This window comes from Chiloscyllium plagiosum, chromosome 33, assembly GCF_004010195.1.
Source record: "Chiloscyllium plagiosum isolate BGI_BamShark_2017 chromosome 33, ASM401019v2, whole genome shotgun sequence".
Classification (NCBI taxonomy): Eukaryota; Metazoa; Chordata; class Chondrichthyes; order Orectolobiformes; family Hemiscylliidae; genus Chiloscyllium; species Chiloscyllium plagiosum.
Genome location: NC_057742.1, coordinates 31,758,618 through 31,783,184, shown reverse-complemented (window position 1 = coordinate 31,783,184; position 24,567 = coordinate 31,758,618). Strand labels below are relative to the sequence as shown.

At 39.2% G+C, this 24,567-nt stretch overlaps 1 protein-coding gene and 1 long non-coding RNA gene across 3 annotated transcripts in view; one reads left to right on the top strand and one right to left on the bottom strand.

Moving 5' to 3' along the window:
* Positions 1–11,866, bottom strand: part of LOC122539988 — a 74,439-nt gene extending 62,573 nt beyond the window's left edge. The window contains exon 1 of the long non-coding RNA XR_006309224.1: positions 11,798–11,866. This is a non-coding gene — a long non-coding RNA (uncharacterized LOC122539988). The remainder of the gene's footprint in view (positions 1–11,797) is intronic.
* LOC122539987 (sodium channel protein type 4 subunit alpha-like) overlaps positions 11,819–24,567 on the top strand; it is a 185,520-nt gene continuing 172,771 nt past the window's right edge. The window contains exon 1 of one of the 2 annotated variants that reach the window (XM_043675247.1): positions 11,819–11,993. The gene's annotated coding sequence lies outside the window, so the exon portion shown is untranslated. The remainder of the gene's footprint in view (positions 11,994–24,567) is intronic. The other variant, XM_043675246.1, reaches the window with a different exon arrangement.

Genomic DNA, 24,567 nt, shown 5'->3' with positions numbered 1-24,567 from the left:
CTGTCCTTTCTCCCAGACTATCTTTATCTGGTTTTAAGCAATTCATATCATTCTCAATAATTGTCACTTCGCCAAGTTAGGTGTTATTGTAATATTTTGAAAATTTAATATATTGTACAATACAAGTAGTTTATATATGGTATAACAAATAAACAATAGCTAGCATTGACCCTTGGGGAAAACCATTGTTTCCTATATCCTCCTGTCTAAAAATAACTATTCGCCCTAACGTACTGTTTTTTTATCCTTAAGAGACTATATTGTCCATTTCAACACTGACCCTTATATTCCATGAGAATTGATTCTGTTAAACCATCTTTTATGTAGCCTTTTGTCAATGCTTTCTTCACATTTGACATGAGAAATGAAAACCTTTTAGATGAGAAGCATTTTTCTCGTTAGTATTATTCCTATCATTTGATCTGTTTGATCTGATTACAGGACTAGGAAATATAATTCTGCTATGCACAAGTATTATTTCAGCAACACAGCAGTGAATATTTAAGTTTTCCTTTTAGTGGCAGCCAATAATGAGTGACCTAGTAGAGGGAGAAGAAGTTTCTAGCAGACATTGCAACCAGAAGCTTAGAAAAAATTTATTTCAAAACACAACACTGACAAAGGAATTACTTCTTTGAAAATACAATTTAGTTTTCTAAGCATTTTATTTCTGCTTTGATCACCTTGATGCATACTCATAATTTTCCCAGTTTTAGTTAAATTCTTTTGTTGAATGTGATACATGACACCTGGTGCACCATGGTTTAGAGTGACTTCTTTTCATTCATGTTTCTGATTTTCACTTCTTGAGGAAGTAAGTAAGTCTGAGAGGCAGCAGTCCTCACTACTGCCAGAAGCCTCCAGTGTTCATGTCATTGGTGCTGCTTTTAAAGTACAGCATTTCACACCCTGAAAGCCAGCAATTGTGTTTCAGTCTCTACACTGAGGACAAGGCCCAGAGGAAGGGAAAGCACACAGGTTGCTTTGCAGTCAGAGATTTGGAGGTCGTGATGAACAGGGAAAAGGAGAGAAGGGCAGTCCTTTTACATGCAGACTGCCACAGGAGGCCACACCACAACTCTACATCAACCTGGACTCAAATTGCAAATTGGGTCAGTGCTGTGTCCCAGGTAAAGTGTGACACCCAAAATACGGGAGGAAGCACATCTTCTGTGTTCCACAATAGGAAGTGTCACATTTTCTCTCTGTTACCACACATTTGCGGGGCCATCACTGACTCTAAATGTGCCACTGCACATGTCTCTCACCTACAATTATCACTATTACATGTCCACTCAGTGGCATTTATTCATTTCATCATCCCAACCCATAACCCTTTCTTCACTCTAAAACCAATGATTTTTTTCATTCCCTCTATATTCCCCAACATTCTATTCAGGGACAATTCTACCTTTTATGTTCATACAGTCTCAGTTCAATAGTTCAGCAACAGTTTGCATTTCAGCCATGTAGCTTAACCCTTGAAGAAGTCATGAACAATAATAATATAATGTCTCGCAGTGATTAGCCTTCCCTAAATGGCCACCTATGAGGAAGTGGTCCTTTAAAATCCCAATATCTTATAAATTATATCTAAGAGTGCAGCATATAGGAAGGAGATAAAGATATGATTTCTTGGAAAAGGCTAACTAGAGTTTTATTTAATTTAAAAAGATAATGGATTTCTCAATAGAGCATTGGACAGAAACCAAACATTTTGGAGTGAAACCAGACTTTCATTTCCATTAAATAAGATTATATAAACCATTCAGCCTGTCTGTTCTTTGAAGGTGGGTTAATGAATTTATTTCAAATACAATCTCTGTCATATTGACAAATATTGGCATTATTGTAGATTATATGCTAAGCAACCATTGTCAATGGGATCCGATCCTCTCACTCCAGAGGGAGAAAGGTGGGTGGTAAGTAATGTCCTGATGGAGGTATTTAAATTTATGAAAAGGTTTGATAGGGTAGACAAAGAGAAATTGGTTTCATATGTGTGGAATCCAAAACCAGCAATCACCAAAAAATTCAAAAGGGAATTCAGGAAAAATATTTTCCCTAAATTATAGGAAGAATGTGAAATATGCTACCACTAAGGTGAATGGCATTGATAGATTTAAGGCGAAGCTCCTCCAGTAATCTCCAGGGGCCTCCTTCAGTGTCTGGTAGCATTACAGTCACCAGTCTTCAGCCAATTTGATTCATAGAGTCATAGAGTCATAGAGATGTACAGCATGGAAACAGACCCTTCAGTCCAACCTGTCCATGCCGACCAGATATCCCAACCCAATCTAGTCCCACCTGCCAGCACCCGGCCCATATCCCTCCAAACCCTTCCTATTCATATACCCATCCAAATACCTCTTAAATGTCGCAATTGTACCAGCTACTGCACATAATTTCAAGAAATGTTTGGAGATACAGAATACTGCAAAGACTACAGGTCCTGACAAAAATTTGGCAATAGTACTGAAGATGTGTGCTCCAGAGTTTGCCACTGTCCCAGCCAAGCTGTTCCAATACAATTACAACGCTGGTATTTACCCGATAATGTTGAAAATTACCCAGGTATGTACTGTACATAAAAAAATAGGACAAATCCAACCTGGCCAATTACAGCCTCATCCATCTACTCTTGATCATCAGTAAAGTGATGAAAGTTGTTATCAAAAGTGCGGTCTAGCAGCACCTGCTCAGCAATAACCTGCTCAGTGACACCCAGCATGGGTTCCGCCAGGGCCACTCAGTGAAAAACAGAGTTAAGATTTCAAGTCCAGCGATCTTTCATTTAAGTTCTGCTGAAAAGTCATACTGGACTCAAAACATTAGTTCTGATTCTCTCTCCAAAGATGCTGCCAGATGTGTTGAGTTTCTCCAGTACTTCTGGTTTTTGTTTCAGGTTCCCAACATCTGCAGTTATTTGCTTTTATATCACTCAGATATCATATTCTGATTGAACTCTGAAAAGCCACTTAATGTCAGTGCTGTTTGATGTTACTGCCCTGGCTGCTTTCTCTGGAAAAGTGAGGAGATCCTGTAAAGTGCAGAGACTAGAAGCTGGAATTACCTGAAACTACCACACATACAATCCTTTAGATTAAAAAACATGTATTCAGCAATTGAAAAGTTCAAAGAGAGAAGAAATATTTAGGACTAAATTACTGCAGATACTGGAGTCTGTACAGAAAACAAAAAATGCAGCATGAAGAGTCATCCAGACTCAAAACATTAGCCTGTTCTCTCTTCACGGATGCTACCTGACTCGCTGTGATCTCCAGCACTTATTGTTTTCAGGAATAACCAGGGCTGTTTGCCATAAAACCTACAGAAAGTTACACAATGAAATGAAGTTCAAACTCAGCTTGTTCATTCTGGAAGTAGGTTTTTCAGTTAGGTTCTGTCTGGCCTCGTGAATTACAGTATTTTGCTCTGTCATAATCTCTTGGATGTCTCTCCCAGTTAATGTCTTGATTCTCATACTCAAACTCAGAGGACTGTTCTCAATCTTCCATTTCCTGTGCATCCAGGACACTCCCCACTTTGCTGGCTCCAGCTGTGAAGAGATAATCATGTCACAATAATGAGGCATAGCCTTTAAGGCTACAGTGCAACATTTTGTAGAGTAGCCAGGCATCAAAACCTCATTCTCAGGAGGTCTATAGTCTGTTCCATCATGGCCTAGGAAGTGCAGTGAGTGTGATATTGTCACCTTGCATCAATCTGAGGATTGTTTAAAGAGCATGTTTGGAAGCGTAACCCTTGGCTTGCAACCAAAGGCCTTCAAGCAGACAGGCACCTGTGAGCTTTCCAGTGTGTAAGAGTTATGGAATTTCCTAGACTATCAAGCATTCACCTCCAAAATCTGACAATGATGCAAACAGAAAGGCTGTACATTAATGGAGCAGGTGGGATCTGAATGCAGGCCTCTTGGCTTAGAGATAGAGACAGTACCACCATGGCACAAGAACGCTGGAAGCTTTGCTTCTGTTTTGAAAGAAGACAACAGGTACATGAAATTATGCCGAACACATAAGTGAATGAAGCCTCCTGAAGGACTCTTTGTGTTGTACATTTAATAAGCATAACAATCATTAAAGTGTATTTGTACATCACAAACTAGAACTTTAAATAAAAACCAACAGCAAGTGAATAGACCTACACACACTGAAAAGAGCTAAATATAGAAGAAACTGTTCTGTATAAAAATAAGGGGTTGACTTTTAAACTTCAGCCAAGAGCAGAAGGCAATGGAACAGAAAAGTGTGTTTATAAGGTAGTTCCAATTAATTAACCTTGGAAGATGAAAATCAGAAAAGGTATCCTTCAATGATTAGTTTCCATTGACAGTTATGAATTTATATCAACATAACCAAAAATGTAGCATTAATTCTTCAATATAAAGAGCTTTAGCTGAAGTTAGAGACTGTTTTCCTGCTGGTCAGAACATTGTACAGAATCATTAACTTACCACTGAAGTTGATGTATGTTTGCTTATTGTCCAGCCTCTATAAACTGCAGAGCTTCAGTGTAGCACTGTTTGGCATGGAGTGAGATTGAAAACTAGCTTCAGGGGAGGCAGTAGTGGCCATGTCACTGGGCTAGTAATTTGGAATCCTAGGGTAATACCTTGGGCACATGTGTTTGAATCCCACTATGGCAGATGGAAATTTAATTCCAATAAAAGTCTGGAATTAAGCAAAAAGTTAACCTAACAACAGCTACATAACCATTGTCAATTGTTATTTATAAAGATATCAGGTTCATTCATGCCCTTTAGGAATATTACTCGGTCCAACCTACATGTAACTCCAGGCCCACAGCAATATGGTTGCTTCTTAACTACTGTCTGGATGGGCAATAAATGAGTGATGGCCTTAACTAGTGGCACTTGCATACCATGAAAAAAATGTAAAAGAGTTGGTTCTTATAGGAATAGCATTCTGTCTTCACTCAATGAATTGACAGTGAGGATAATAGTTACTGTTCTTTGATGGGTGCAATAACTATACATTTGAGAGACAATAAACATTGAGGAGGACTTCTACCATTGAAAGCAAATCAATGACAATAACACTTGCCATATTGAGTGTTGGGATTGGTGTTTCTTTCTTAAAATTATAAAATTGTTATTTTTTCATTTTGCATTTTGAGACTTGCCCTGGATGCCAACTGATTGCTAACTGGGTGATACATTGTTTATTCATTCACAGAATGCCAATTCCACTGGCAAGGTAAACATCTATTGACCATCTCTAACTATCTTTTGTAGGTCGTGGTGAGCTGCCTTCTTGACCTGCTGTAATGCATGTGGTGTAGGGCACTGCCAAAGTACTGTTAGGTAAGGATTAGGTCTGGATCACAGCAACAATAATTTAATGTCAATATTTTTCTGAGTCAAGATGGTGTGTAATTTAGAGTCGAGCTTGGAAATGGTGGTTTCCCATACATTTGCTCTCCTTGTGCTTCCAGGTGGAAGAGGTTGTGCGTTTCAGGGGTGGTGTTTGAAGACAATTTAACAGTTACATCTGACATGATTAGCCATGGGCTTAATTAGAAGGTTTCAGTCATCATCATTGTGCATTTGAGACAATGTCTGCTCATCCAGAAATATGAAATACATCTGCATAGGTAGATGCATTTACCATACAATCCACTTTGGATGATAGATTTGAAGAAAGAAAACAGTGTTAGCTTATGAAGGCAGAATATTCATTTTTATAAGGCAGGTTCTATAGTCACTTGATATTTATAGTTAGTGGAACAGAAACTTAACATTCATCTCCAGTGTAGTTGACAAATTTTTGTCTCCTACACCTGCTGTCTGTGGCCCAGAGATTTTTTTGAGAGATTATCTACAGTGTAGAAGCAGGTCCAACAAATCCACACCGACCTACTGAAGAGTAACCCATCCAGACCCATTTCCTTCTGAAAGATGCGCCTAACACCACGGGCTATTTAGCATGGCCAATTCACCTAACCTGCACCAGAGCATCCTGAGGAAACCTACACACCCACAAGGAGAATGAACAAACTCTACACAGACAGTCACCTGAGGAGGAAACGAAACCCGAGTCCCTGGTGCAGTGAGACAGCAGTGCTAACCACTGAGCCACCGTGCCGCCATTGTGCAGCCTGCACAATAAGATAGAGACACGCTGATTGCCTCTCAGGTGGTTTCACCTGCAGACTTTATAATACTTCCAGGTGCCTCCTGAGGCAGCAGAACTACTTCAGAAATACAAACAGCTACCTTTTGTCACAGAGCCTACTTTTTTGGGCCAATAGTGCTGTTTTCCTGTTTTTAGCTAGACCAATCTTCCACATTCAATAACAGTTTAGGATGTGGGATAAAAGATGCAATAAGCAACTTTTGTTTAACCTTGCATAGACATTCACAACACAGACGAGTTAATTACAATTTGTAGTTGTTATTAGCAATGGCTGTATTTCTGCTGAAAAGGTTTCTGCTGTGATCTTTGAAAGAGATTCAGTGGCTTTATCAGCACATTGATTTTTTATTTAAATGATATTAAATATAGTTAACCAGTGTTTGGCAGCAAAGCATATTCATAACAGTTTTGATTTTTGTACTTTAAAAAGCAGCTATGCTAATGTTCAATATGTTTATATTGCAAACAGCAGAATTTTCAAAATAAGTTGAATTTAGGGTCTCCTTGCCTGTTCAGTTCCAAAATGAGTGCCGTATACACTGTGAAATGACTCTATGTATCGCATCTGCTACACAAACCGTAACGAAGAATGATTAAATGTTTAAGATATATTCTATAGATTTCGTTTTGAACCCATTTAAATAAATTGTGTTCACATTTTTTCTTATTTGGTTTTTATTTCTGGCTGAAAGAATAGAAGAAAAAATGACAAAGTCACAATGACTCTGTAGTGTATTAAAGGTAAAATATTTGATCATACCCTAGGGACAATGGCTATTAATGTTATTAATATTATTAATACTAGTAAAGGTTATTAATGGTGGCATAACATGGATTAAAGTGTAGAAGTGGTAACTGATTTTATATAATGAAACAAAGAACTATTGATGCTGGAAATCTGAAATAAAAACAGAAATTGGTTGAAAGACCCAGCAATTCTGGCAGCATCTGTGATGAGAAAGCACACTTAATATTTCACGTCCAGTTCTGAAGAAAGGCCACTGGACATGCCATGTTAACTCCATCCATTGAGGTTTGTTAGAACTTTGTATGTTTGTGATTATTTAAGGTTATGGGTGATCTGGATGTGTTATCAATGTCAGCAGAGTATGTTATGTAGATCTGTGTGCCTGGCACAGGTGAACTTGTTTTGAGGACTGCGGTCACGCACTTGTGTATGGAAAGTAGTGTTGCATTTAAGTCTCATTTGTTGACATTGTTTAATGCAAAGGTTATGACAGATGGTAGTAGAGACAATTAGATGATCTTGTGGGAAAACAGTGCGAGACAGTACCTCATAATTGTGTAAATAGGATTAATATTTCCCATGATTCTAACAAGTGTCTAAAGACTATTGATCATTTAATTTTTGTTTCCTTTCATTTCAACAAATTTCATCAATTGTGCTGTTCTTACTGAGCATGCTCACTTCAGGGTTTGTGACAATTTGTTAAACAAATGCAATCTACTTTGGCTGAAATTATATCCCTATCACAAGGGCTTGCCATGAACCTGGGATATAAATGTTAAGCAGTGATTGGACAGGGAAGTCCAAAGAATGCAAAGTCACTTTAAATCCACATCGCAAGCCTAAGGTCTGTCCATCAAAACATGTAAAACCAATATTCCACTTTGCCAAATTGTGTTTGGAGGTATTCCCTGACATATCACTTATTAAGTGTATGTATGTTCTTATATCACATCTGCGATATGTTCTCTATCTTCACTTCGCATAAACACTGTAGTTTTACATACCTCCTCAGATTAATGAATATTATTCAGGACTGCTCAGTAATTCTCCCTTCCCAAAGTTATTACTTAATAGCTGTTTATATTATTACAAATATGATTGACTTTGTTAAATTTATGTTGCTCTTATTTCTCAATAAAAGGAGGTCTTCTGGTACAATGTGTAGTACCCCTGTCTCCCAGACAATCGTTCTGGATTGAAGTTCCACTTCGGGACTTGTTGGTTAAGGAAGCTGTACTGGTAAGTAGCCAAACAGTTTGACCAGTAACTTGCAATCCTTCCAATATGTCAAAGCAAATGGTCAGAATGGGAGAGCCTCCTAGTCAGGCATTCTTGATGAAGTGTTGCCCTCAGGCTGTAGCCTCTAAAGGCAGGTTAGCAACTTGTTGCAGGAGAAACTAAATATGGAAACAAAGATACACACATATGGCAACCAAAAGGCACATGCTCTGTCTGCATCATGTGTTAATACACAGAGGAAAACCTCTAAGTTTATGCTTCAACACTTCCCTAACTGGAAGCACACTTAACAAAACATCAATAAAATATTCAGCTAACAAGAAGCACTAATGCGATGGGTTTAATGCCTTCTTGTTTGTGGAAACTTCTTCATTATAACCACCATGACCAAGACTTTAAACAGAAGAATGGCATCAAAATAAAACTAGCTATATAGAAAGGAACCTGACATATTTCAGTATCTCAAATCAGTAAGCATCAGTTTTCCCAAGTGTCTTCAGAGAGTCAGACCAAACAGTTCTGACTCATATAGAGAATGGAGTCTCTCATACAGGTTTTCCCTGTGATGATGAAATGAGAATTGACTGAAGTTTCAGATAATAACAAATTGCTTTCAGGAGGTTAATTTAGTTGCTGCCAGGTCATCCTTCATTTGGTTACAATGGCAAGAGAAAACCTCAGCCTTATTGTACTACCTATACAATAAAAATATTCTTCCACCTTTCATACAGGGCAATCTATGGCATCAGGGGCCAGCCAGCAGAATGCATGTTTATTTTCCAAGGAACGTTCATAAGTTTACTGGACCATTTGATTATTCAGATGTGGTGGGTACATAATGAGCAGGCTGCATTATGCTTTGCTGTGTATGAATCCATTTGAATCACAAAGGGAGTTCTGCTGGCGCCAGTATGCCAGGTTGTGCATTGTAATCATTAAGTTGCTTCATACAATTGCTTAATTAGCTCAACCCAGGATCTAGTAGGAACTGTCTTGGGAGACCCAAAACACACTTGATGGATGTGTCAAGTCTGATACATCCCAGCAGAACATGCAATGGATAACAATACTCTGTACTGGGGCAGAAAGACATTTCCATAATGTCTCCCTCTGCATACATACAGGCTACCTTTGAAATACTGCAATCAATCCTGGTCTTCCTGCTGTAGGAAAGATGTTGCTAAACTTGAAAGAGTGCAGAAAAGATTTAAAAGGATCTTGCCAGGGCTAGAGGCTTTGAGCTATAGGGAGAGGCTGAATAGGCTGGGGCTTTTTTTCCCCCCGGAGTGTCGGAGGGGTGAGGGGTGACCTTACAGAGGTTTATAAAATCATGAAGGCCATAGGTAGAGTGAATAGCCACGGTCTTATCCCAAGAGTAGGGAGTCCCAAACTAGATGGAATAGATTTAAGGTGAGAGGGGAAAGATTTAGAAGGGAACTAACAGGCAACGTTTTCATGCAGAGCATGGTGTGTGCATGGAATGATGTACCAGAGGAAGTGGTGGAGGCAGGTGCAATTACAATATTTAAAAGGAATCTGGATGGGTATATGAATAGGAAGTGTTTAGAGGGATATAGGCAAAATCCTGGCAAATTGGACAAGGTTAAATTAAAATATCTGCTCGGCATGCACAAGTTGGACAGAAGGTTGCGTTTCCATGCTGTACAACTCCATGACTCTATGACTTAGAAAATACAGAATAGTTGATTGTTACTGATTGCTGCAGCAGCATACACAAGATCCTGAGCTAGGTTTCTCCAAAACCATCCATCCCAAAGTATCACAAAACTTTCCACAGTTTGATTTGAGCTAAAAGTTGCAAAAGAATAGCCAATGCCATGCTGACATAATGTGTCTGCTACTTAGCAGATTCATTGGAAGGAAAAGAGTGTTTGAGAAATCTTCCAATACTACTTTGACCATCAGTGTGTGCTATTGAAATGAACATCTCTGGAAGACTTGTTAAATGACATAGCTGCCAAGATAATGTATAAAGATTCCAAAAGCTAACAGAAGCCTCGTGTGGCACCTGGAACTAGCTGTTACTCCCAGTCCATTATGTCAACTATTTCTGAAACCAGGAAATCCTCACAATGCTTAGTCTGCTTCATGATGGTATCTTCAAATATAATGAAAGAATGACTGGAAGCTGAACTAAACATGGGGTTGTTGATAGTTGTGATTGAATTTTGGCTAAGGGATAAGACATGATGTTTGTGATAGCATTATGCCACCTGTGTCTATACTGAATGTGCCAATCACACAGTAACCTCTTGCACTGGCCAATGAACAAAATTCCAATGCGCCAAAGTACAACCGACTGGCGTCTAATCTGTACAATTCTGAATTGAAGTTTATCCTTTCGTCCCCAATCTCGGCTATAACAGTAAGTGAACTCCGACAACTTATTTCACAAACATTTGCAGAAATGTGTAATTCATTTGAACTCGATTGGTGAGTGAGGCAACGTAAATCGAATAGCACTATTGCGTTGCATAAAGCTGAAAATCGAATGATTCAATAAGCAGTCTCACAGCAATGTTAATCTGAACTAAATCAGAATTTAAATAAGACATCTCCATGAAGGATTGCGAGGGGTTTGTAAAGATTCGATGGTGTTGTCGCTGTCGCGTGTCCAAGACAAGTCCTAATGAAAGCCAGGAAAAATACAACTCTTACTCCGTGACATAAATAGGAGGCAGTCACTCCGCGAAAGTTATATAAAGTTATTTAAATCAAAAGTTATATAAAGAGTCATCGGATCTATCCGGCACCGTGAATCCTAATGGAGGCTAACCGGAAACATTATTTCGGGGAATAAAGCAACATCTGACCGCTTGGATGTAAAAGATAGCCAGTGAAAAGCTGCTTAAATGCAGCAACTTGTGAACTCGGCTGTGGCTGGCTGCAAGTTTATGTGCAGGTGAATGGTATAAGTTCACGGTGTCGACTTGTATGGTATTCAGAGTAAAGCACGAAATGGCATTAGGTGGATTAATACAGACTGGCAATCATCTACTGTTTTGAAGCCAGGACTGGAGGTTAGCAGCCTTGAAATTAGCTACAGACTTTGCAATTAGTTCTATTTTTAAAAAAAAACGCAACGTGAATCGTATAGATGTGTTCAGATATTTCCCCCAGCGAAATAAAAATCATCTACAAATCAGTGCAGGAGCCAATATATCTACAATCTACCCTATCATTGAATGTGTAGGGAAATAAATAATGTTTCTTATAGAGTTAATAATAAAACTCCATCAACTGCCAACCACTTGCACAATTATTCGCAAACATGGACTTTCTAATGAGCGGGCGGAGCTTGATCTCCATCCTCTCTTTAGAATGGCAGCTGGAAGGAAATTACTGGAAAATGCTCTTGAGGTTTGTGCCCTGCACGGTCTGCTGAGCTGCTGTCAGCTGGGAGCAGGCTTTTTTTTTGCAGTGTTGTAAACTCTTGAAGCAAGTGTATGAATGCTGTGTGCGTTTGTATGTGGCTATGCCAGAGGCAAAAGGAACTGGACTGGATCTCGGTCTCAGAACTGCACTTGTCTCTCTCTCTCTCTCCCCCTCTCCCGCCCCTAACCATCTTATCGGTATTATCTGTGATGAAATGTTAACGCAGTGATCTTACCTGCAATAAACTGATCGAGTTTCACTCCGAAGGCTCGAACGTCACCAGCAGCTGCTGAGGGGATGTGGGATTTTCCAGTGTAACCGCTCCTTCAACAAGCCAAGGAGAGACTGCGGATCTCGCTAAACTTCAAACTGTTGGATAATCTGTTGGAATTTATTGGAAATCGCTTTCGTTCGACCGGGTTAACAAAAAGGTACAACCTAAAGTCCTAAGACGCTAGTTCCTAGCGAGGACTTCCCTTTTAGACGAAGTTAAATTAATCAGCTGCTGCCACTAGGTAACGGGATCTTGTGATATCGAAGTGATTGGAATATTCTCTGGGAGTTAGAATATTCTCTGGGAGTTGGAATACTGAAAGAGTTACTCGGGTCCGCTCTATAAACTTAAGGAGATTCTAGTGGGGTTAGAAAGTTCAACAAGCTTTATAATTCAGGTTCGAATATCAATCGTCTTTATAAATTGCCTCCAGAAGTTTCAAGTACAGCTCCGTTGATATAATTTGCTCCAATGTGCTATGTTTATGAGCTGTCGTGCTGGTTGGAGGACTTGCATTTCATATTTTAGCGCGGTTGACTTTGACTCCAGAAAACTTACTGACCTTTAGATTTTTCGACTTGTTACCTTTCTGATAGTGTTTCTTTTTTCTGTCTCGCACATTTACAAATACGTTTGTGTTGGGGAATATTGAGGATAAATCTAAGCGCCTATGTCAGCAAATGTACTTCCTGACACTTTAGCAGCCTGTTGGATATCTGGGTGCTATCACATTACAAGTTCAGTGTCAAATAGCAGAAAGTGGATTTTTTTTAAAAAAGTAGATTAACTGTTGTGCTAGAGGACGGGCAGATAAACATGCTTTTATGGTGAGTTTTTTTTTGTCCTGGAGTTCGCGGGCCTGAGTGATATGTTGCCACGCAGTGAGTACACAGTCTTTTCATGGGGCGAGTGTCGCTGAATGTTACAGATTCTAAAGTCTCTTCAAAACAAACGCTCGGCTGGATTCACCGGTGCGATGCAAAAACAAAGGCGGATTGCGTTTTAAATTCTTTTTTTCTCTCTGCCTCAAGATAACGTTTTTGTTGCCTAGGGGAGGTGGAGATTGTGTCTGCTGTTAGATAACTTTAGAAGATCTTCTGGGAAATAGAGTGAGGAGGGAGGGAACACTTCTGTCAATTCATTTATCACTTTATAGGTATCATAAAGATCCACAAGAGGATGCCGATTAGTGGTTCATCATTCTTGTAGACTTTTACCTTGAAAAACTGAGTATAACTGTACTTGTGAAGAGACAATGGGAATAGAAACATCTATGCCATCCCAAATGTACATAGTTTTTTTTAAAATGTAAGATTACGTACCACATTTTCCTCGAAACATTGTTAAGTATACATGTGTATATACGTAAAGCAGATAGTCTCAGCATTATAATTATATTTGACATATCCCAACACTATAGAACGGCCTCCAAACCTCTCCTGCGCTCCTAATTGGATCTAATTCCTGGAGATCACTGACAGTGCATAGCTTTTAAGTCATCGCAGAGCAGTTAGGCAGAGTAATGCACTTATTGTTTGAAAATAAATATATTAGCTCTGAAAAGGGAAATGTATCCACTTAACATACAATTCATAAGCAAATCTCTATGACTCTAATCTGTAACCTCCTTTAATCCATTGAATACAAAGTGTCTGGGTATTTGCAATTTTATAATGCAACACTATTAATCTTTAATCTATCTCAAAAGTCAAATGAGTCAAATTTTATTTCTTTTTGAGATGATGGTGGCTCCTTCTACCTCATGTGTACATACCACAGTCACATTTTAGTCTCAGATTGGCATCGAAGTAACATGGAATTTGGCTGGCAGACCCGTTATACAATCAGTTGCAACTCACACTGAATTCAGAGACAATGGTATTGGTGCACACAGACTCCCAGAATGGTCACAGTAACAGAAAGGAGACCATTTGGCTCATTGTGTATATATCCCGCCTCAGGCGACTGTGTGGAGTTTGCACATTCTCCCTGTGTCTGCGTGGGTTTCCTCTGGGTGCTCCGGTTTCCTCCCACAGTCCAAAAATGTGCAGGTTAGGTGAATTGGCTGTGCTAAATTGTCCGTAGTGGTAAATGTAGGGGAATGGGTCTAGGTGGGTTGTGCTTCGGCGGGTCGGTGTGGACTTGTTGGGCCGAAGGGCCTATTTCCACACTGTAAGTAATCTAATCTAATCTAATCTAATATCAATGTGCCAGGGGCACTTCACTTAGTTTCATTCTCCCACTTTCTCCCAGTAAACCCTCACATTCTTTCTTTACAGACAACATTCAGGCTCTTTTTTGAAGCTTTAGTTGAACCTGCCTTCACCACAGTGTCAGGCAGTACATTCTAGACTGCGTGAAAAATGGTTTTGTTTTTTTCAAGTCACTTCTGTTTCTTTTAGCAATTATTTTAAATCTGTGCCTTCTCATTGCCGATCCCTTCCCAACTATGTTCAGACCCTTTGTGATTTTGGATACCACTATCTAATCTTCTCCAGGCCTTCTTGTAAATACTCAGCTCACTAGCTGCCAAATTTCAAGATTAAAGAGTGCAGTAAAAGTATCAATATTTCAAGAGAATTTAAAACAACAAGAAGTAATTTTATGAAATGTATATGAAATCCATTACAATACTGGGGCACTGTTAAAGTATAGTTTTTCATTGGGTTGGACATACATCACATACATTGTTTGCAATAAACCTTGTGAGACTTTGTCCCAGATGATCCAACATTGCTCACTTGGTCTCCATCCTCGGTTGCAGTGCCACTTGATGTGATCCTGAATCATTTTCCATTAAAATGTGGCTGCAGAAATATGCCTACAATGGGATTCTCAAATCAACAAAGCAAACCTAAAATTTTAGTCCTACTCAATAAATCTGTAAAATTTTATTTTGTGTCTTATGGCAAGGAAATATGCTTGCAGCAAAGTCATTGACAGATGTAGGATTTCCAGATTTTCTTTTCAGGTTTACTAAGAACAGTGCAAATCTCAAACAATTCATGAAGTATTGTGGTATACATTGTAAACAAGCATCATTTGAGGCCATTTATTTTTAGTCATGCATGTTTCTCTTGAGGGTTTTACTTGTTTTTGTGCAATAAGCTTTCCATCTTAATTTATGTTGTGAAAGGTTTAAGATGAAAGTATTCTATCTTTCCGTATTGGTAATGTATAAATGTATCATCATGGGCCAAGCTGTAAAATAACCTTCTGGCTGTCATAATTCCACCTCCCCTTTGAGGCCTAGCCAGATTTGTATCTAGTTGTCTCATGTGAATCTCTGTTCTGTATAAATAACTTGAGTTGGGCAGTGCCAATTGAGCTTGCTTCTACAACTGTACAGAAAATTGAAATCTAACTTAGTGTTCAAGTTGAGGTAGGATGGTAAACTTAATTGCATGTTGTGTCTTTATTACTATGTCATTCAACAAGAAATATATTCTCAAACACGTGAGTTTATTTTAAATACTTGTCTACTCAGGGTGCAAACATGCAGACTCCAAGGGGTATAAGCTTGTTTTGTACTGTGTTAAATGTTTCTTTAAACATATTCCACTATTCTTGTGTTGTTTTGCCTATTAGCAGATTTTCCCAGTTTATAGTTTCATGTCTCTTCTCATTAAGATCAAGCTTATCCAAATCTAAGGCCAGCTTTAATGAGGTGAGACATATACTGTCCACAGTAAACTAGGAAAATCGGCTAATGGGTAAAATAACTGAAGAACAATGGAGAATGTTTAAAGGAATGTCTAATACATATAAAACCAGTTTATACCCCCAAGAGCGAAAAGCTCCACTTTATCGAAAAAAACATGGACAATTAAAGAGATAAGGGACAGCATAAAGCTAAAAGAAATGGCTGACAAAAATGCAGAAAACAGCACAGATCCTGTTGAGTCGGAAAGATACAAAGAGCAGCAAAAGGACTCAAAGCAGATTGTAAGAGTTCTTAAAAAGAATTATGAAAGGAAGACATCAAAATCAAAAGAAGAAATGTTATAGAGACATAAAGGGTAAGCATATGATAAGAGAGCAATATCAGCCCTCTGAAGAATTAAAGTAAGGATGTTGTCAATAACTTTGGAAAATGGCAGACATGTTGAGTAATGACTTTGCTTCAGTTTTTATAGTAGAAAAGGAGGATAGCTTGCTGAATGTCCCAAGGAAATTAATAGTGGATCAGGGACAGGACCTGAATAAAATTAATGTAAGTAAAGCACTGGTATTGAGGAAATTAATGGAATTGGAGTGACAAATTCCCAGGACCTGATGTTTCCCATCTGAGGGTGTTAAGTAGGGAGTACATTGTAGATGCCCAAACAATAATCTTTCAGAGTTCTCTAGACACAGGAGTTTTCCCTTTGGATTGAAAATTGCATGTCACTCTGAATTTCAAGAAAGGCAAAATTGTGTGGAGTTTGCACATTCTCCCCATGTCAGCATGGGTTTCCTCTGGATGGCCCAGTTTCCTCCCATAGTGCAGAAATGTGCAGGTTAGTGTTTGCCAAGCTAAATTGCCCATGGGTTCACCATAGGAAATACAGGGTTACAGGGACAGGGTAGAGGGGTGGGTCTAGGTGGGCCAGTCTTTGGAGAGTCAGTAAAGACTCAATGGGCCAAATGGCCTGCTTTCACACTGCGTGAATTCTATGATTTGTATGATTTCTAGAAAAGAGGAAAAACAGGGAATTATGGACTAGTTAGCCTAATATTTGCAGTGGGGAGATTGTTAGTCTATAATCAACAATGGCTAACTGAACAACTAAAATATTTCAGTTAATTAAGGAGAGTCAGCATGGATTCACAGCAGATAGGCCATGCTTGACAACCCTCATCGAATTTTTTGAAGAGGGAATGTCTGTGGATGTTGTTTACCTAGATTTGATAAAGTCCAATAAAAGAGACTGTGGAAGCTCACAGAACTGGGGGCAAATTACTGACATGCCTGGGAAACTGGTTGAGTGGCAGATAACAGAAAGTAGGGATAATGAGTACTCAAATTGGCTGGATGTGACCAATGGTCTCCCACAATGATCTGTGTCAGGGCCTCAGTTATTCACACTATTTGTTAATGACTTGGATAATGGCATAAAAAGTCATATATCCAAACTTGCTGATGACAAAGTTTGGTGCCATTGTAGATGGTGCAGATGATATCATAAAGTTACAAAGGGATATTGATAGACTGAATAAGTGGGCAAAGCAGATAGAGTTCAATGTAAGCAAGGGTGAAATGAGCCTTTTTGGACTGTTAGACAATAGATCAGGATATTTTCTAGATGGTATGAAGTTAAATACAGTGTATGTACAAAAAAGCATGAGGTTCTCGTGCATAGAAGTTTAAAATGTCACAAACAGGTTCAGAAAATAATTGAGGTAGTTAATGGAATACTTACCTTTATATTTTGAGAACTGGAGGATGCTGAAACTATGCTGCAGTTATACAAAATTCTGGTTAAACCTCACTTGGAGTACACTGAGCAGATTTGGGAACCACATCTTAGAAAGGATGTATTGGCCTTGAAGGGAGTATAATGTAAATTTACAAGAATGATATCTGGACTTCAGGAGGTTAAGTTATTAAGAGAAATTATATAAATTAGACACATTTTCTCTTGAATTTAGCAACTCTGGTTGAAATTTTCAAGATATTAACTAGAAAGGACAGGGTAGAAAAAGTTGAGTTATTTCCACTGGTTTGGGATTCTAGAACTAGGAGTCTTAGTCTGTGAACTAGGGCCAAACCATTGACGAGAGATATTAAGAAGCACACAAAGGATGACAGATGTTTAGGACTCTCGTCCACAAACAGCAGTGGATACTGGGTCAATTGTTAATTGCAAATCCGAGACAGATACATTTATGTTAAGCATAAGTATTAAAGAATATGGGGCAATGGCAGGTATATGGAGTTAGGTCTTTGGCCTACTCCTGCTCCTATATTTGAAATACATAGAGAAAGCTCTCACCTGCAATTTAAATTTGATGGCTTCCAGAGGAGTTAGTTGCACTGCAACGTATCAAAGCAAATTTTGGGACACATTATATTATAGAATCATAAAGCCATATGACATGGAAACAGATTCTTCAGTTCAACCAGTCCATGTTGAACATAGTTCCAAACTAAACTACTCCCTCCTGGCTGCTCCTGGACCATATCCCTCTGAACCTTTCCTATTCATGCAATTATCCAATTGGTTTTTAAACATTGCAATTGTACCCACATCCACCACTTCCTCTGGAAGTTTATTCCACATGTGAATCTCCCTCATTGTAAAAAAAATGCCTCTCATGCATTTTTTATATCAGTATCCTCTCATCCTAAAAATATGCCACCTAGTCTTGAAATTCCCCATTCTAGTGAAAGACAACTACCATTAACTCCATTTATACCCCTCAATATGTTATAAACTTTTATAATGTTGCTTCTCATCCTCCTACACTCCAGTGAAAAAAATCCTAGCCTTTCTTTATAATTCAAACCTTCCATACCTGGCAACATCATGGTAAATCTCTTCTGAACTCTCTCCAGCCAGGACTTAACAAGCAGAAGATAATTCACTGAACTGTTGAATCCTGTATTAATGCCAGGACAATGAAACATTCAACATTTAAAGCATTGCTAATAATATTCTTTCATAATATTGAAGGACCTATGCAGCCTGGTAACAATTTTAACCAGGTACTGCGCAACTGCACTGTTGCAAAGTTATATTTCCCATGGTTGCGATAACCATAAGTTTGCAGTCAGGGTTCAACCTGTTCCCAGAGTTAAGCAGAGGGTTGAGGGAGTCTGACACTTTTGCTCTGGAGTCAGGCAGACTCTAAATTTACATTACATATCTTAGCATAAGGGCAAAATAAACCATTATCATGAAAACATCACGTCAACTATTTCAAGTTTTGAACTTATCAAAGTTTTGATCTGGCTGATTGATTTCCTGCTCTTTGATACATTGAAAAAGAGAAATATTCACAAGGCCCAGTAATTAAATCTATAAACTGAAAAAAATAATTGCAGGCTGTTATTTGGAATTGTGCTACTAAATTGATATAGAATTGATAAACCTCAATCTCACAGAAAGTAGAAGTGAAATTCAAGAGGCCAGTCAACATGAGATTAAATTACAGAACTGTGGGCTAGCTATTAATATTATGTAAAATCCATATTACTTTTCTAAACATTTATGCCTGATTTTTCAACATGGAAGTTAAGTGTTACAATAATGCTTAAAGGGAAATGAAAGTGTTTGTAAAATTGTCATATAGGTATTGTAGCTAGTTTTATTACCAACAGGATATTTGTGCCTAACATCTTGCATAGTGAATTATTATTCATTCACGAGTAACTTACCCAAAGGCAAGTACTTGGTCTGTGGTCTGCCAATAAGAGCAAAGAAATATAGTGCAGGAGTAGATAATTCACCTACTCAAGCCTACTCTTTCATTCTATATCATGGCTGACTATTTACCTCAATGCCACTTTTCCTGCAGTATCCCTATATGTTGTTAGTAACTAGAAATCTATTAATCTCACTCAAGAATGTAATGACAGCTTCCACAACACTTTAAGACAGAGAATTCCAAAGATTTTCCATTCTAAAAAGAATTTGCTCCTCATCTCAATCCTAAATGGCTTGCCTTTTAACTTTGAGATTGTGTCCCCTGGTTCTGGACCGTACAGCCAGGGAAAACATCTTTTTCACATCTACTTTGTCTTTCTTTTTATGAGTTTTGTTAGTTTCTGAGATCAACTCTCATTTGCCTAACCTCCAGAGAACTTGGGCCCAGTCTGCCTGATCTCTCGTCAGAGGACAGCCCCACCATCAGCCACTGCCCCGAAATCAACCTTAATGGAAGTACATCCTTCCTTAGACAAGGGGACCAGAACTGTGCACTGTACTCCAGGTGCAGTCTCACTAATGATTTATACAATTTAAGCAAGAACCCTTTGTGCTTGTGTTTAAATGCTCTTGCGATAAAAGCTAAGATACTGTTGCTTTCTGAATTACTGGTTGCCCCAGTATGCTAGCAGGTCCCTTTGGACATCAACACTTTACAGTTTTTTAACATTTAAGAAATACTCTGCACTTGCATTTCTCTGAACAAAGTAAATAACATCATGCTTATCCATATAATATTCCATCAGCTATGATCTTACTTGCTCATTCAGCTTGTCTAACTCACTTTGAAGCCTCTTTGCATCTCCCTCACAACTCATATTTCCACTGAGGCGACCTGCAAATGTGGAAATATTAGAGTCGTCTCCTCTAAACTAATCATTAATGTGGATTGAGAACAGCTGGGGCCCAAGCATTCATTTTGCTGTAATCCACGGCTACAGACTGCTACCTGAGAGTAATCCATTTATGCCTAGTCCCATTTTTTTCCTTTTAATCAGTCCTCAATCCATGCTGGTATATTACTCTCAATCCCACGACTTTATTGTGCTAATGGCCTGTGTGGGGCCCTATCAAAAGCCTTGTATTTAAAACCACTGGATCCCTCTTTTTGTCTCTGCTACTAACATTGTCAAAAAACTCCATCAGGTCTGTTAACCATGACTAATCCTTCATAAATCCATGTTGACACTACCCAATTAGACAATTATTTTCTACACATCCTTTATAATAGATTCTTGTATTTTTCTGATTATTGATGTCAGGCTAATAGGTTTATAGTTCCCTGCTTTCTCTCACCATCTTTCTTACATGGGGTTCCATTTGCAGATTTCCTTCCCTAAGGTACACTAGTGAACCAGAGGAACAATGAACAGTGTTTACATGGTTGCCACAAGACTAGTTTTTCATTCCATGTACTTATTGAATTTCGAACTTCACTATCCACCATAGTCAGAGTCAAACTCATGTTCCTCAAATACTGGCCTGGGCCTCTGGATTACTCATCCATTGTACTCATTACTCATCCACTATGCAACACGTTTCTCTGTATTTTGTAACAAGATACACATGACAATAAGTAAATCAATCAGTGACATTATCACTATCTTTGCCCACTCACTTAACCTATCTACTTGAAGATTTTTTGCAACCTCCTCACAGCTTGCTTTCCTACGCATCCATGTATAATCAGCAGATGTAGGGTCAATTACGTCTCTCCCTTCCTCCAAGTCACTAATACAAATCATAAACCCAGAATAACAGGTAATATTGGTACCTGTGATGGTGAAACTTCTGGATTGTCTTAAGAATCGAAAAATGTGGTTTGCTGATGCCTTTTAAGGAAGGAAATCTGCTATCTTTACTATCTTCACAACTGCCCTCTGAAATGGTTGAGCAATCAATTATATTAAGCTGTCACATAGCAATAAGAATAAAATTTATTGGGCCACTTGACATCAATGCATGCAGCAAATTTGACAAATGCAAATGCATATGATGCCCTGTCATGGCATCATATAGCATGGAAACAGACACTTCGGTCCAACCAGTCCATGTCGATCATAGTCCCAAACTAAAGCAGTCCCAGCTGTCTGTGCTTGGCCCGTATCCCTCCAAACATTTCTTATTCATTTACTTATTCAAATGTCTTTTAAATGTTGTATCTGTACCCGCATCCACCACTTCCTCTGGACGTTCATTCCACACACTAACCACTCTCTGTTCAAAAAAAGTTGCCTCTCATGACTTTTTAAAAATTTTCTTCTCCTCCTCTTAAGAATATGGTCACTAGTCTTTAAATCCCCGACCCTAGTGAAAAAAAACTCCAAAGTCCTCCTTACTAACATCAGGAGCATGTATCAAAACTGATTTAGCCTTTCCACAGATCAGGCAAACAACAGGCTCATGTGTTTAGATAACTTCCAGAGTTCTCCAACATCTGCCTTGGATGTGACTTGATCACTGGCAGGATTGATCCCATAGATGTGATGATTCAATCAGGGGAGAATGATCCTGGAGTCGAAAGCATTGATTCTGGATTACATGAAATCCCATGGCATCAGGTTAAACATAGATAGAGAAACCTGCTAATTACCACTTACTGCCTGCCCTCCTTTAGCTCTGAATCAGTACTATTCCATGTTGACCACTACTGGGAAGAAATACTAATAGTGCAAGGGCACAGAATTGTGGGTAGAATCTATAATGTCCGAGCGCACTAATCACCAAACCGAATGAGTTCTAAAATAATTCCTGCAGGACTGGTCTTGTTTTAGATATCAAGAGAAAAACATTCTCTCGCTAATCTTTTGAAATGCTTATATCCATGATTATCTTTATAGAAGTGACCACTATACAATTCTTGTGGAGGCAGACTCCTATCTTCACACTATGAAGGTCATCATTTGGTGTTCCACTAACACTGTAATAAGTGGATAGATTTAAAATGGATCTGATAATACAAAGCTGGCATGCAAGGAGTGCTGTGGGTCATCAGTAACAGCATTGTATTCCATCATAATTTGCCCTGCACATTCCTCACTATCATTACTGTCAAGCTAAGGGATCAGTTGTGGGTTAATGAAGAGTGTAGCATCACTAAGCATACCCATCATAAGAGAAAGAATCTTGTGGTGCAGTGACTATGTTCCTACCTACAGACCAGGCAGCCTGGGTTCAAGTCCCACCTGATCAGGCTAGTTCAGAAAATTTATGTTTATATGAAATGAAGTACCAATCTGGTGAAACTACAGCACACTAAACAGACAAAATTAAATAGTCCCACAAGGCATATCAGATTAAACTCTTGCTACATCTAGTTGTGAATAATGGTGGAAAATCAAGTAATTCAACAGTAGAGAACATTCCACAGGACAGTCAAACCCAGAGTATGAGCACAATAGACATGACTCCGATGTGTACAACTCTCAGCAGCCAGAAGTGCCAAGTGAATGTTCCATTCATTCGTAGTTACCAGGTCATAATCCTACCGTAGGAGCATCTACATCATATGAACTGTAGTTGCCAATTTTCCAACTAGTAGGAGTGACAAGTGCTGGACTTGCCAGTTAGGCCCTTATTCTTCCTTTGAGTAAAATAAGAGGCTGAACATTCCCAATTTCAAGCAAAGTGTTTTGTTGAGTGAGACTTATGCATTCCAGTCTGGTGTGGACCATAGCATTTGCTTTGTGTAATTTGATACTCTTCACCTCTAATTATGCAATTGGCTTCTTCAATGCCCTTCACATGGAATCAAGTGGTAGGAGAAGCAGAAGCGACATTCGTGTCTTTGGTGCCTTAATTACACCCCTGTTGTGCGTCATTTCAAATGATACAAGTCAGGAATTCACCCTCACTGTGCAACATTAACCCAAAGGAAATGGCCCAGAAAGCCAAGTTAGCTCTTCAGTTTGCCATTTGGGACTGAGATGTGCTGGTAGATTGGCTACTGGAGAAGGGGTGGGAGGGGGGGGCACTATGGTGTATCATGCTGACTAGCAAAGGATGCAATATAACCAGACCCAGCCAGCCTGAACCGAGAAAGCAGCACAGATCAATGTTGTGTCCAGGGTGAAATACAATGCACAGCAGTGCAAGAGGGAGGTCGATGGTCTCCTGTGCTCAGCAAAGCTAAGTGCCAACATTTTCACTCTATTACGCAATGCTCACAGCCCCAGCACTCACAACAACCAACAGACAGGAGTGTTCCTTCCCACTCAATGAACACTTCAGCGGTCCAGGACATTCGGCCTCGGACCTTCAGGTAACCATCCTCCAAAGCAGACTTTAGGACAAGCAGCAACGAAGAGTGGCTCAGTAGAAGCTGATAGCAAAGTTTGGTACCCATGGGAATGGCCTCAACTGGGATCTTGTATTCATGTCACACTACAGGTGTGCACAATACACACACATGCTCTCTCTCATATGTACACACATACACCCCCCGCACTCACCAACACACGCGCCCTCTCACACATACTCCATCACACACATATATACACACACGCTATCATGTGCACTCACACCCACATGCACACATTCACATGCACACTCAATCTGTCACTCCTACATACATACACACATAAATGTATGGGGTGAATTTGTTTTTGCAAATTGTTTTGCTCAAAAACTGTATGAATCCACATAAAACTATACAGAGGGTTTGTCATAGCATTGGGACACAGACAGACTTCACATCAATTGTTTAAAAAGCTGAGCTACCTTGAGAATATAATTTAAAAGAAATTCTGGGATTTACATATCAAAGAACAAAAACCAGCATGTTCCATTATAAAAGATGAAAGTTTTAATCATAGAGTCAGAGAGTCATAGAGATGTACAGCATGGAAACAGACCCTTCGGTCCAACCTGTCCATGCTGACCAGATGTCCCAACCCAATCTAGTCCCACCTGCCAGCATCCAGCCCATATCCCTCCAAACCCTTCCTATTCATATACCCATTCAAATGCCTCTTAAATGTTGCAATTGTACCAGCCTCACCTGACAGCTCATTCCATACATATACCATCTGCTTGAAAAAGTTGCCCCTTAGGTCTCTTTTATATCTTTCCCCTCTCACCCTAAACCTATGCCCTCTAGTTCTGGACTCCCTGACCCCATGCCCGTCATAATTTTGTAAACCTCTATAAGGTCACCCCTCAGCCTCCGACGCTCCAGGGAAAACAACCCCAGCCTGTTCATCCTCTCCCTATAGCTCAAATCCTCCAACCCTGGCAACATCCTTGTAAATCTTTTCTGAACCCTTTCAAGTTTCAAAACATCTTTCCGATAGGAAGGAGACCAGAATTGCACGCAATATTCCA